This window comes from Sciurus vulgaris (assembly GCF_902686455.1).
Source record: "Sciurus vulgaris genome assembly, chromosome: 3".
NCBI lineage: Eukaryota > Metazoa > Chordata > Mammalia > Rodentia > Sciuridae > Sciurus > Sciurus vulgaris.
Genome location: NC_136463.1, coordinates 91648678 through 91664552, shown reverse-complemented (window position 1 = coordinate 91664552; position 15875 = coordinate 91648678).

Below are 15875 nucleotides of genomic sequence, written 5' to 3'. Positions count from 1 at the left end.
TTACTATACTCATCCATCTGGAATCCAAGATCCCAAGGGCTTTATTCTTGGACTAGGATGGGAGGACAACCTTGTTGATGAGACCTGAGATTCCGGGAAGAGTGTTTTCCCTGTGATGTAATGCTATACACAAGCACGCACACACACACACACACACACACACATATACACACAGGCATATACTCAGGCATATAAACACTCAGGCACACTCATGGAAACATGATCCAGGACAAGCTCATTCCCACTTATGACTCATGCATACATCCAGACAATATTAATTGGTCCCTGGAGAGCATTCTAGGGGATAAAATAGCAGGGATAACAAATGGGGAATCAGGGTGAGAACCCTTTTTGAAAATAATAGTCATTAAGGGCCCAGGGAGTTAATGCCTAGGTTGACTGGAATTGGTATTTCTTCTGAGGAAATTTTGGGTTGATACTCAGTCCTTTGTTGGAAATTCAGAAGCATTTCCAATTAGTTCAATGGTGACTATAGGATGGAATGAATCTGTGATTCCTCTTACAGTGCTTATATCCAAAATGATGAAGACTAAAAAAATTCCAATTTGGAGTTCTCCAATAAACCATTACTAGTATACATACTATAGGACTAGATTTCAGGTTCCCCACATGATGCTGATGAATATAAAAGATTGATAATAAATGATATTTAAGTGACTAGAAGAACTTATCCCATCCCCTCAGGCCACCTGTCAGATGACTTAGAGAAGGCAGATCCCTTGATGGTAAATGTACCCATGCAAGTTTGCCCCTGGTAGATAATTAAGAGGTAGCAGCAGTCATTCCTATCTGACTTTCAAAAGGACTTCTGATTTACTTCTTGCAAAATGTTCAGCTAACATACATGACATGGATTTCCCACACACAGAATTTCTGTTGGGCAACTAACAAAGTAAGTTGTTTGGTAAAAAAGGAAAGTAGGGAGAAGACAGGCAAGAAAGCAGACCCCAATTTGGAGCAACTGGGTGAGGCAGGGAATGAGTTGTGAAAGATATACAATGCTCTAGTTGGGAGGCTCTAGCCTACAGAAATTCACATTCCGCCTTCATAGTGTTGCCATGTATGTTAGTCAGCCTTCCATTACTGTAGCAAATACCTGAAAGAGTAACTTGTAAAGATGACTTTTTTTATTTTGACTCAAGGTTTTAGAGCTTTCAGTTCATGATCAATTGGCTCTTTTGCTTTTGGGCCTGTGGCGGCAAAACATGTCAGGAACATACGGTTAGGCAAAATTCACTTATCTCACAGCCAGGAAGTAAAAGGATGTTCCCATTATCTTCTCAGAGACACACCCCCAATGAACTAAAAAACTCTTCTGAGGTCACACCTCTAAAAGGTTCCATCACCTCCCAACAGCACCAAGTTGGAGAACCAGCTTCTACCACACGGACCTTTGGGGGTCACTTACCTGTGCCACTGAGCCCCCTTGAAATGTGGTTGGGTCCTAATGAGTCATGAAATAGGTATAAAACACACACCAGATTTTGAAAACATATTATCAAAATTTATATATATATATATATATATATATAAAAAACATATCTCAATTTTTCTAGTTGTTATATTTTTCTAGTGATGTTTTAGATATATCAAGTTAAATAAAATCTCTATTATTAAAATTACTTTCACCTGTTTGCTTTTTTCAATATGACTAACTGAAAATTTTAAATTACACATGTGGTTCACAATTTTGTCACCTATTATATTTCTAATGGACAGTGCTAACCTATACTAAAAAAAAAAAAAAAAGAAGAAGCCTGATTTTTTTTTCCTTTATATTTGACTCACCTTTTTTACCTAAATAAACTTAGCCTTATCCCAGGCAATAATGATCATGAAATCACAAGTTTGATGTGCCACTTAAGCATTTATAATACATACATAAAATAGCTTGGTCCACACCATCTAAATTCAGCTTGTGTATCTACTCTAAACCCTTTGACAACAGGAAGAGAGAAAATGGTCTGTAATCCTAGTGTGATCTGAGGCAGTGGTTACCAGTGCTGTCTAGCAAGCTCTATGAGTGGGGCAGGGTTGGGGTAACCTGGGGCTCCAGGCTGTGGAAACAGCACCCACACAAACAAGCTCCCACATCCCTTGCAGGCAGGGATGGAGATTTTGAGATTGCTATTGCGTGACTCTCAGGGCAGTGGGAGTGGCCACAGGGGGAGGGTGTCTGGTCACACTCCCTGGGTTTCCATTCTGCTTTATTTCACAAGGCAGGTGCCTTTCTTAAAGGCCAGTAGGAAGTGCAGCTCATGCCTTTGAGTAATTGAGGGGGTAGACCATGCTCTTCAATAACCCCTGCCAACCCTGCTCTGGCATCAGCTCTCCCTTCGCCTCTCCACCCTCCAACCCTGCTTTTGGGGGGCAGTAGCAATTGCCCACAATTCAAGGCTGCTCTGAGTCACAACCTAGCTCTGGCTTCCCCTCCCCAAGCTGCCCACCTGGTCTTAGGAGGACTGATATTTGCCCTTTGGGATAACACTCCTCCTAAGGGGCACCTGCCAGCCCCTTGCCTTAGCCAGAAGTAAGGGGCCCTTAAGTTACAAGGAAGAACCAGGACAAGAGCTCTTGTCCTACAATATTTTTATATCTTACCCTAATCCTGCAGATGCTTGATAAACACTGAAGAACTAGTCTGTGGGCATCAGTGTCCCACTCTTTCCATCAAGAATGGCTCTTCTAACCAACAATACTGCCTACTGAGGAGTCAGTAGCCAGTGCTCACCATAACTGAAATGTGAAGAAACTATGGATTCCCCAGAAGAACCTTCTAGAACACTGTGGGCCCTTTAAGCAGGCTGCTGCAAAATGTGTATGAGAATCTCCTTTGGACATCAATATATGCCCTGGTCATCATCTGGGATAGCTTCCCTTTTACTCAGTGTCGCTGCTGCTCCCCAGCTTTGAGATTCTTAGAAGTATCTTAGAATTCTAAGATTCTTAGAAGCATGTATGGGATACATGCTCCTGATCTTCATATTTTATAGCCTACTCAGGTGGCTCTTTTTAACTAATATGATTTCAACTTTTCACCCCAAATTTAGATCCCCACAGCCCCACCTGAGATGTCCCCAGCCCCATAGTTGGCTTGTGGAGCACCCTTCAGACCAGTTCTTAGCTCTTCCCACAGGACAGGAGTAAGTCCCACAAAGAGCCCAGCTTGCAACCCTATGAAAAGAACCTGCATCACTGGATCCTCCAGTCCCCCTGAGACCATCTGCAGACCAAAATAAGAAACAACAGTGACCGGCAGAGACCTGGCTTCCAATTCCAGCTCACCTTTAAAAGGACGTATCCATTAAATGGGCCATGGAATGTGAAGAGGTGAAATATGTAACTTAAAATGTTACTGAAATGAGAGAAAAGCAGCAAGGAATCCAAAATGTTCTGTGCCTCACCCCTATAATCATAATAGTGAACAGTCACTGAGCAATTACAGTGTGTCGGGCTTAGCAGTGTATCATGTCAAGCAGTTTTCACTACAACCTAAAGAAACAGAATTCGAGAGAGAAAGTAACTTGATCAGTGTCACACAGTTTCTTGAGACAGTCTGTGTTCTTTACCTACTCCATGCTCTGTCTCCTTCCCCATTCCCCATAAGAGATGGCAGAAAGCAAAGAGACAACCATGAGGGTAAGGCAGGAATATATTCAATGCAGCTGCCCAGATATCGCTCAAGGAAGAACATAAAGGGGTGGAGTGGACTAGCACAATGGTGCTTGGCCCAGGTGGCTTCTTCTCATTTGTCCCTCTTATCACCACAGTCCCACACTCAGCAGAGCCCCCTCAAGGTCATCCGCTGCAAGTCTGTCCCCAGGGGTCTGTGACAGGCTTTCAGGGTCTGTGTGGTTGACAGCTTTGAATTTGACAAGATCTGTGCTGAAAACAGAGCCATAACTGACTCACAGACACACACCAATGGCCCTCCCAGGGGACACTGTGATGGATGGGCCTCTCTCCACAGGTCTCAGAGGGATATCTGGGGAGGGGTGAGGTCTACAGGGCCTCACTCAAGCTGCCAGGAGGTCAACTGCTATTTTAATGACTACCAGTGCTAGCTGCCTCTCACTTGCTCAAAAAATCATCCCAGGCTGCTGTCTGTCTTGGGCAAACGGCACACTTCCCAGCAGGCCAACCACCCTCCTGCCCCAACACTGCCCCTTCCTAGCAGGACTTGGCTTCTAGCCCCACTTTCTCCTCAAAGGCCAGGGCCTGGAGGGAAACCCTCCTGACTTCAAAACACAGAAGGCCTCTCCGAGTGGCATTCTCTGACCACTTCCTGCATAGATACACATGATAAAAAGGCAGGCTGATGGGCACAGCACCCACCTACTGGGAATCAGGGAATGGACAAATGAATGAATGAACAGAAGAACTCAACAAATATTTTCTGGGCAGCTACTACATGCTGGCCCCTGTAAGCACATGGGACACAACAGTGAGGAAAATAGCTATGTCCCTATCATCAGAAGTCAACCCTCTGGGGTAGTTTTATATAAAGGGACTCCTAGGAAGTACATGCTACAGGATTTTTAGAGGCCATTAAGCCCAAATAAAAAGAATAAGGGATGAGACAGGGCAGAATGCACCCTAGCAGCCCTGTCTTGGGTTTGGTGTCTCTGAGAGCTTTTGGTACATGGCAAATTTACAGACTAGAAGCTCCTCAAACCAGCAATACCTCAGAGTCACATGCCAAGCACCTTAAATATACAGATTTCTATAAACTTAGCCCTAGAGATTTTGTTTTTGCAGTTCTCAGGTGGGGTGCAGACATCTATATTTGTAAAAACTTTCCTAGATGATTCTGGGCAAATTCAGGCTTGGGGTACCCTATACTTAACGGTAAATTATTTGTACAGGTACATGAAGGAATAGACAGAGGGACAAGTGAATATATTTTGGAAGACATGTCTAGAAGCTTGTGTGTGGTTATGGTCAGCAGTAGGGGCACAGAGAACTGGAAATTGGTGTTGCCTGAAAATCACTGGGCATACTATACTATATGATTGGTATACAGAATGGGGGCAGGGTGTGGGACCCCATACCACAGAGACTGGGCCTGGATTAACATGCTAGTGGAGTGCTGATGACTCAAGAGAAAGTGGAATCCACAGGCCACAGATATCTCAGGCAGCCAGTAGGTGCCAGATGGTAGAGATAGAAGCAGTCAGCATGGGATGGTCCTGCACCCTGAAACCCCCACAGTCACCACCCTGCATTTGTCAGTTACTAATATTACACACACTTGGGAGGAGTTCCACCATGGGTCAGGCACTGTGGGCCTCAAGGATGCTGGAGTCTGATAGGAGACACAAGCATGGAAAGAAACAGGTGACAGAAGTTAGGACAAGGAGCCTCTGGACACCCTGGCTGAGGTCAGAGCCACACACCCAGAGAAGGGATCTTGGAAACATTAAACCTAAAGAGAAGGGAAGAACCCTGGGGTTGGGGTAAAATGTGCAGGACTCAGTAAGTGATGTGAAAAGATTGCTACCCTGGGATTTAAATTGAGCTTCCACTGCTTATTAGCTTATGGCTGGCCCCACTCCTAGAGAGAAAGCTCAGTTTCTTTATTAATCAATTGCAAATAATAATCTCTATCTCATAAATTTGCTGTGTTAACAAAATGAGAAACCAATTATGAGAACACCACTGGGCATGTGGTAGTAATTGATAAAATGTAATAATGTCAACCACTAACTGACCCTTTCTCAAAATGTACAATGTAAGCTGAAGGAGCTGTTCTCAGTTCCAGTTCTCAGATGAGGAAACAGAGACATGAAGCAGATAAATGGCAGAGGTGGAACACGAATCCAGGTCAGCCTCACTCTGAGGCTTTGCTGTCACACTTAACTAGATACAAATACATTTTTAAAAAGAAGATGCTTAAAAATCATGGTATCTATGATTATCAAAATAATCAAAAGTGGCAGTTCTTTGGAATTTCACATAGGATTACAAAAATAGGACTATATTTATCTAGAAGGATGTTAGTAAAATCATCTTGTATTAATCGTTTACTAGGTGCCAGATAGGATATAAAGCACTCTTGGAAAGCCATGCAAAATACCCATTTTACACACAAACCAAGAGGGCATGCAAAGATCACATGCCTACGTTAAGGTCATCCAGTAAGTAAAAATGGCTGAGTCAAGATCTGAACCCATGGCTCCCAGTCCTTGTGCCCTGTAGTGTAGATTGCCACCAGAGCAACCACTAAGCAGCATGTCCAAAAGGCAAGACTTCTGGATACATAAGATATTTCCAGGTGACATCTTCAATAGGACTGGAGTCAGACCTGGTAGGGTAAGAAGGCAGAAAAAAAAGAGGTAGGCAGAGGTAGAGTCCATCACAGGTTGAGCTGATACTCTCTCTTCAGGGCAGTGAGAACACAGCTAAAGTCCTGTTGACATCTGCAAAGCTTCAGGGACAGAATGCAAAGGACACCTTCCACACAGAAGCAGGAATTCATGACACTCCCAGAACCCCTTGTTGTGCTCCAGGTGTCTGCCCCTTTCCAGTAGCACTGATAACTGATAATGGCACCATTCCCAGCACCTTCAGATGCATCTGAATCTTTTGTCTACCTAGGTAAAAGGCTATTTTCTGTTGTTGGTTTGGTTTGGTTTCTTCAGTCAACTAAGAATGAAACACAAATATTTTAAACCCACTCAGGATTTGGAAGCTCACCAACCTTAGGTCTCTCTCCTCTTTGCTTCAGGAATCTCCCATCCATCAATGATGTCTATCCTCTTGACCTCATGGGGTAGCTTCAGAGAAGAAATGAGGTCATTCAAAGGAACAGGAGGTTTTTTTTTGGTTGGGGATTTTGTTGGCTTTTTCTTATTTTAAGTCATGATCCTGAACAGTGTGGCCACTTTCTCAATGTGAGCCCTTGATCTGGATGGAAAATATAAAGGACTGAGTGTAGCATGTTGTTGAGCATGCATATCTCACACCTGTGCACATGTGTACATTTACACAATGAACCAGATGGACTTCCAATGTGCCCTCCTCTCTCCTTGCCAGATAGAAGAGTGAAGAAAGAGTTTAGGGACAAGAGGGAATTTTCCTTATTCTTTGACCAGTGTTGGTAAAAAACACTGGAGACCCAGTAGTCCCTCAGCGTGAGGTCAAAGTGAATGAAGGAAAATTTAGCATCCACTTCTTGTGCCCTTCAGAAGCAAAGGTCATCCCCTGGGACATAAGCCTGTACATGGCCACGGCCTCAGAAGATGCTGGTAGAGTCAATCATCACAATGAACATATCTCACTATTGCCCCTGTTCAGCAAGGTCCTTGCACAGAGAAGGAGAATGGTGAGTCTCAAAGCTCTGTTTCAATGTTTCTATAGATGTTACCCCAAAGTTGCCATTGCCTTGAGGTAGGAAAAATCTCTCCCCTTCACTATCTAGAAAATTCCCCAAATCCATCCCTCTACTTTGACCAAGAAAAAAAAAAGACCTGTCTGGTTCAGCTCAGGCCAGCAAAACTTCTCTTCCCAGAAGCCAGGAAGCTATACATCAAGTGACTTCATCAATGTTCTATTCCTGGGTATAAATGGGGCCTTAGCCCCTTTCTCTGAAATCAGACCATTCTGTGGAAAAAAAGGTTAAATGAAGTGAAAATTTAGTGACAAAAATGTTCCTCTTTCTTTGGTGAGAAAAAGCAAATCCATTTAGCAGTTTTACTGCTGGCCTACCAAATGGTATTTCTCTCTACTACAAACAGCAGAGAAGGGAGGCTAGTGAATCCAAAGTTTGGGAGAGGAGACAACACGAGTTACCAGATGACTGAGCCAGTCATACCAGAAGCAGCCTCATTCAGAAAGCCAGACCCATGGAGACCAGAAGCTTTCACTCTGGGAAAGACAGCCACTATTGAATTGTTGATGGGGGTGGATGACCTCGTCCCCACCCCCACCCCGTCTACATGAGAGGGAGAAAGTCCCGACTACGTCTGAAAAACAAAAACTTATAAATAGGGAAGTGTCTGAGGCTGAGAAACCAGTAGACACCTGACAGCTTTCCTTACGCAAATCTTAATTAGTATACCAAAACAAGTGACTAAAGCCGGTGTCACTTGTAAAGAAGTTGACCCCGGATTTCTACAGTCGGATGACTAGAGTTAGAGGCTTAAAAAACAGGAAGCGCCAGATGTAATATCAAATGACCCAGACAGTGAGAAGCAAGGCAAAAAAAAAAAAAAATTAAATTGGAAGACAGGAAGTTACAATCATGCCACAAACAACACAGATATTCGTCTGAGATATGTTTGGCAGGCGCCCTATGACAGTCAGAAAATGGAGGAGCAGAGTTAAGAAGGGGATATTTACAGAGGCCAGGGGTCCAGAAAAGGCCAACCTGAGACCCCTCCTTAAAACTTCATCTCTGCCATTGAGTGAAACTTCAAAGGTTAGATTGCTGTGCTGATATGCAAGTTGCAGGTCAAAGGTCAAAGGCTAAGCCATGAGACTCAGCTACTAGAGAGAAAGCTCACGCCCCTTCAAACCTCTTCTTGCTCAAAATAGTAGGTATATATTGTTTCTGGAGACTTTTCCTTTTCCCACCTCTCCTTCACTTAGTATCCACTCACAAGTTGAGTGACCCTGTGATGCTAAAAGCACTGCCCTCCTCCCATCCACACTGACTAATTCAGGGATTACCTTCTTTGAGCTAATGAACATGAGTCCTGGGATTCTGCTGGAACTGTTGGGAAATATGAGCTTTTTTTATCAACTGGAAATACTGGCAAGATAAAAGTTTATAGCTATCAGTGCCACAATGTGGATAGAAACTGCTGAAGAATAAAAACTAGCACAAAAGAAAACAGCACAATTAATACAGAAAATAAAAGAGACTTTGTCTCTATGATGTGATTATATGTATTTATGAAACCAATCTTACCTGAAGCTAGACCACAGTTGTGAGACCTCAGTTGTGAGATCAATCAAGTACTCTTTTGCTGCTTCAATTAGGAATCACTTGCAACCAGACTCCTAATATAGTAAGCAAAGGTCTAGTTTCTGGTCCTTATGAGGTATTCAAAGAGATATTCTCTCTTCTAAGTTTGTAATGACAGCAGTGTGCCATTGCATTAGCAGACACTCTGGCAAAGGTTCTTATCTCTCTGAATCCTTCTTCCTTTGAAATGAGGAGGTTCAACCAGGATCACTGTAGTGAGTACTAGAGTTGTGATTTCAGAACTTATAATACTCTCCTGAAATGTTTCAGATCCCTGAAATCAGTATTCAGGATATATTGGACTTCCCATTGTAGCAGACGATCCATATAACCCAGAGTGACAATATCTGCTTAGAGCCTTTTCCCAAATGTCACGGAGTACAAACAGGAAAAATGGTAAGTTTTCTGGAAAATCTCGGTACAGGAAAGCTTTTCAACTAAATGTTCACTTTGATTCTTACTAAAGTCCAGTTAGGCAAAAGTCACAGGTATTAGAGATGTCAAAATACAGCCATTCCCTCCCACTCAGAATTTCTGTGGTACCTGAATGGGTGACAGGCTGCTGATATATCAGAGAAAATACACAAGGCACCATCATTAAGAAAATAGAAATTCATAAATTTAATTGTGCAACTTGTGGTGAACTTTTTTATATTTGAGAATTATTAGACTACATGAGGAAGTGATAAAATGCCAGCTCAAAGTAGCTCAAACAAAAAAGTAAATTTATTTGGCTTATGTAATTTTAAAAAATCCATATGCATCTTCACACATAGTTGGACTCAGGTGCTTAAATTATGTCTTCAGAAATAAGTCTCTCTCTTGCTTTAACTTTACTCTCTGGCAAGTTCTTCTTACCTGTTCACTTAGCAGTTTCAAGTTTACTTCCTACTAAGTAATTAATTAAAGGAAAAAGAGTACCTCTTTGCCAACAGTGACATTAAAAAGTCCAGGAGTATAAGAATGGCTTGATTTGTACATATCCATCTGGAACCAGCACTACGATGCCAATCGGCCAAGCCTTGGTCTCACACACACACACATATGGGTGCTTCAGAGGTTGTGGTCAGCCCTATCTAGCCAATGGGCCAAACCTAAGGGAGAGATGCTAACCCAAAGGAACTTAAGAATGCTGCTCCTAGGGGAAGAGAGAATAAACATGTGATAGGGAGAAAACAAACACCACACAGCTTTTGAGCCAAATGCAAAGAGCCCAACATGGGGTGCGGTATATCTCCTTCTCCGAGGAGAGGGAATCATTCTTTTCTCAAATTAGGGTAAAAGGCCCCAAAGGCGGGTAGTGAAGAAGATACCGCAGATGAGATCCACATGCTGAGATTGAGGTTCAGCACAGGCACTTGGCCCACTTGGAGCAACACCTGTTCTGCAGGGTTTAAAAAGGATTAGCCACAGAGTATGGGAAGGATCTGGTACAAAGGACACACCTAACATTCTGAAAGCTGTTCCCTCAGCTTCAGCTGCGTTTGATGCTTCCCCCTTCTTCTTCAGGCTCCTTCTCATGACTTCAGAGCATAGTCTCCCTGGGCTTCAGGGCACTACCATCACCTTCTGTTTTTTCAACCAGTGCATGTGGACCAGGGCAGTCATTGCAGTGGCACCCCATAAGAGTACTGTCACTGAATGGTCTCTCCTTCTACCATGTCCAGTTCAAATCCACAGACACTCCAGCTGAAGCACAGTGAGGGCCTCTTGATGAGAAACAATAGCTGGATCCAACCTCCATGTGCACCTGACTCACCATGAGTCATGTCCCCAGGGGTTCTTTTCAGCTTACCATTGTTATCAATTAAAGAGTCACAGATTTCCGGCACATATGAATGTTAGGTGGTAGCCAAGTTTGGGGACGTTGTCTTTTGACTTGAAATATAGTTATTCACTAAGAAATTCATAGGTAATGTGCTCAAATAATATGCCTCCCAAAGGCAGTTTTAATTAGGAATAATTTAAAGTACAACATGCAAAGGAAAGACTAACGTTCCAAACAGTGTGAGAGTATGTATTTGATTTGCTTTGCCAGTTCTGTTTTAGCAATTCTTGTTATTCTTCATCTTCTCCAAGGACTTGATATTAAATTCAGCTGAGCAAAAATCACCCTGGTCCCTTCAAATTCCCCACTACCTCTTCACAGTACAAAATTTCTCAACCACTGTCCCTTTCATACCTCTTTGTCCTGCATTCTTCTTCCCCCAACCCCAGAGAAGCTTGACTGATAACTATGGTAAATGCTAACAGAAGACAGGTTGCAACTAAATGTCAGGGAGTTTATATTGATGTGCATCTTCAGCAATATAAGATAAACAGGTTAATCTTCCTCACCAAGTTTAGAAGGACAACGAATAAACATTATAGTTGAATAACCTGCCAACATAAATATTTCACAAAACTTAAGTGAAAGTAAATAGAGCCAAGTTGTGAGATTGGAATGGGACTTTCCAACAAAGACCTCTTTAAAGCATTCTTAAATTCACCCTCTGGAACAATAATGAAATAATTTCCAGTTGTTTTTAATGTTGGCTTTTCAAAATGACTACCATTTTTACCATACTGATGAAATAAGTTTAATACTAATACACATAGCAGCTGCTTGTTAGGTTCACACCATGAGCCAGACATTATGCTAAACACTTTATATTGATTATCTCCTTTACCTTCAGAACAATTCTGTGAGAAAGGGCTACCATTATTCCAATTTGCAAATGAGGAAATTAAGTCTCAAACAGGTAGCAAGATTTGAATTCAGGAATCGAACCCAAGCAGCATCACTCTGAGCCCACTCTTTTAACGATTTTCATATCACCTTCCAATGTATAAGGAAAATCTATGACCCAAGGCAGTTACATTATATCACCTCCTTCCCTAAAAGTCACACCATAGTTCTCCCACCATCTCCCTGTTCAAGACTCTGCCTTTTTCCTATTCATATAGTCTTCCCAGACCTGACCTCTCCCCAACTCTCCATCCTAATTCCCAGTCTACCCAAATTTAATACCTTCCACTCTAGGCTGTATTTTCTTCTCTGTTCCCACTGTCACTCACTATTCCACCACCCACTACCACATCTTTCTGTAAGCTATTTCTACTGTTGCAAACACAGGGTCAATTCCCATATGAAAATGTTACCTCTGTACACAGCTCTCCCATTCTCTCTCTCCTAGGAACTCCATGGCCCATTTGGTCTTCATATGAAGACCCCTTATCTTCATATGAAGACCAAATTCATTCATTTGAATTTGTCTGAAGTCTAAATACTGCCTTGTAATGTTGGTTAGCTTTAGTAGATGACACACTGCTGAAGGGTACAGACCACACACATCCTGGTTCCTTGGAGTCACTATCACAGGGCCTGGCCACATCACTCTGCTTAGCCTCCAGTGAAAGCCAGTCAAGATAACTGAGTGCCTTTTAGGTTCTCAGACATTTAGTATGTGAAATACTTCATATAACTGTGGGCTTGCATTTCATTACCACAATACAGCTCAAGTCAGTCCCTGAAAAGGGACAGCCCACAGCAGACCCAATCCCCACCTGAGACACCCACATGGCCACCTTTCACAGCAGCATGTTCTGGACTGACAGACAGTCCAAGAAATAGCCAGTTGCTCCAGCATGTTGGAAGCTGAGGCAGAGGATGCTGCAATGTGCTTCCAGTGACAATCTATACAGCATGCTGCTCAAATCCTCTCTGATCTTGAGTGCTTAAAAAAAACTTTTTATTTTTCTGATTCTCTAATACCTGTTCATCGCTGAAAAAATGGAAACTATGAAAAGCATAAAGATCACACTGATATAATTACCCACCTGCTCATCTTTTTGGTGAATTTCCATCTAGTTTTTTTTTTTTTTTTTTTTTAATTACATATCTGCCTGGCACTGTGCTAAGCAATAGAGATTAACAAATGTGAAGATTCGCCCCAGCCCTCAAGACTCTTGCAGCCCCGTGAGGGCTGCATACAAGATCACAGGTGAGTGTCCTGCAGTATGTAGACTGGAGACAGAGGCAAATACAATGAGCAAGGCCAGGGGACATTCCACACAGAGAAAGAAGTAAGAACAAAGAACTCCCCAAGGGCTGGCAATGAGTTCCCTCCAGGACAGCTCTTGAGATCCTCCTGTGAGGTAGGGTAGTGAGGAACTGAAGGGACCCAGAAATGGGTGGCCTATTCAAGGTCGCTCAGCTAGTTAGGACTTTGGGAGTTATTTCTATAATACTTACTGTACCATGTCTTCTGAAGGCACAAGATCCTAAAAAAAGATGTCATAATACAAGTCAAAAAATATATATAGTCACCCTCCATATTCATGAATGCCACACCCGTGAATTCACTAACCATAGTTCAAAAATATTTGGGGGAAAATTTGTACCTGTACTGAAAATGTACAGATATTTTTTTCTTGTCAGTATTCCCTAAACAGTACAGCAACTATCCACATAGCATTTATACTAGATCTTATCTAGTATATCTAGAGATGATAAAGTATATGGGAGGATTAATATAGGTTATATACAAATATTATGCCATTTTATATGTAACTGATCACCCTTGGATTTTAGTATCCCCAAAGAGGGGATCCCAGAACAAATTCTCTATGGACACTAAGGAATGACTGAATGTATATATGTATATTACACACACACACACACACACACACACACACACACACACACATGCATGAATATACCCCTAATCAGACTCTACTGATACAAAGAGAACTGCCTTCATTGAATAGACAAACTACATAAAAACGGGAACCATTCTAAAAAATCTGAGACACATGGTTTGGTCATTATATCATACTATATGTGTTTTCTCAGTCCAACAGGGGTTTCTTGAAGTAGCCTTGCATTTCAAAAGGATATAAAACCCTGTTGAGGATGCCCCAATCCAAATTAAAAAGAAAGAGTGGAGCAGATCTGGTCCATTTAACCCTCCAACTAAGGGGATGCAAAACTAAACAATGTCATTAGGAAGACAGAACTTCATTTCCCCCTTTGTAACCTAGAAAGCAAAAGGTCTTGGGCCATTAACAAGCAGAACCATTTCTTGCTATTTTGCATTTCCTTTCTCAAAACTACCTTTAATAGCTTGAGCTATGGAGGAGGAAGAGGGCAAACTAAAAAATATTTTATTACTAAAATAACAAAATGAAGTGTAGGTAGAAACCTCCTTCACCCCAGAATTCTATGTGCTGTGAATCCACAGCTCAGACCATCCTGACAGAAGGAATGAGGAGAGCTAGGTTCCACTCCCCCTGAATAATTTAGCATTGTGTCATAAAGGTCGGTCCAAAATGACTGGAGCAACAGCAAGATGACAATTGCAAAGCCTCAGTGAGCAGTTAAAAAATGAATTTGTCTGATATGGCAGTGTTCACAAAGCAACATCAAAGGAGTCCAGGGCACAGCGAACTTCACTCGGTAATCGGTTTCAGGTAGAGTGAAAGACTAACATTTTCCTGCCTAATACTGCTAAAGGCCAAGTGCATGTTCTCAGAATCAGGAGAATAAATCACCCAAGCAAAGAAATAATAATAATAAATAGTATAATAACAAAAATGATGAAGACATGCAGTATGATTCCCCCAAACCATTATGTACCAGTCACTAATATAATCAGAACACTTACCACATCCTTATCAAAATTTTATGTCACCTTGTAGATCATAAGGAAAATACAGAAAGTGAAATAAAAATCATACAATGAACTTCATGAAAGCAACTAAAGGACATTTCTTAACTCAAAAACAATACAGGCTAGGCCTGGTGGTGCATGCCTATAATCCCAGCGACTCAGGAGGCTGAGGAGGATCACAAGTTCAAAGCAACTTAGCAAGGCCCTAATTAACTTAGTGAGACTCTGTCTCAAAATAAAAAATAAAAAGGGCTGGGGATGTGGCTGTACAGTAAAGCTTCTCTGGGTTCAATCCCTGGTATGGAAAAAAAAAAAAAAAAAGCACTGCTCATCTTTTGATGCCTTTGTGTAAGGACAAATTCAAATGCACTTTCTTTCTCCCTCACAAATAATTTTTTAAGAGACAATTTAAGGCATTATGATGAGCAGGCAGATCCTAGAAGTTGACCTTTTGGCAGCAGGAACTCCCAGCACAGCAAAAGCTCTTTCCAACCTCTGGGGTGGAAGATGTGTGGTATTTGGCTGGACCCCACAGTGGCCCTCAGCACCCATTCAATTCATGGAACTCTTGCTTTGCTTCACTGAATGTGCTGCTGTGTTCCACAAATCACCAGCTCCCAACTTTCTTCTCCCCAAGTCCCTTTCATCTCATCCACCTTCTCTATTACTTTCTGAGTCTGTTTGCTTTACTTCCCAGACTTCATTAATTTCAGCAAATATATATTAAGCACCTACTCTTGCAAGATGCTACATTACTTTATCTCCCTTTGTAACACTTCAATACCCATTTGCCTCTCTGAGCAAAGCTTCCCTCTTGACTCAGTAGAGGCTGCAAATATAGGACAGGGGTGGATAAATTCCCAAGAAATATGTCAGACTTACAAAACAACTGCAAAGAGTAATATAGCAAAATGCCAATATATCTACTGCCCACCTTAAAGGGTAAAATAATACAATTGACACATGTATGCCTACCCTGCTCACATCCCCCTCACCATCTCCCCCAAGAAAACCACAAAACTGAATTTCACTTTTGTTACTCTCACACATTTTTAAACATTTTTTACTAGCTTTGCAAGTATACAAGCACAATTGGATACATAATATATGACTGTTTTTCATTTTCTTAAGTTTCATCTACATGGTTTTATACCACATATTTTCTTCAGTTTTCTCTTTTGCTGAACATTGTGTAGTTGAAAATCACCCACCTTAAACCACAGCTCTAGTCTATT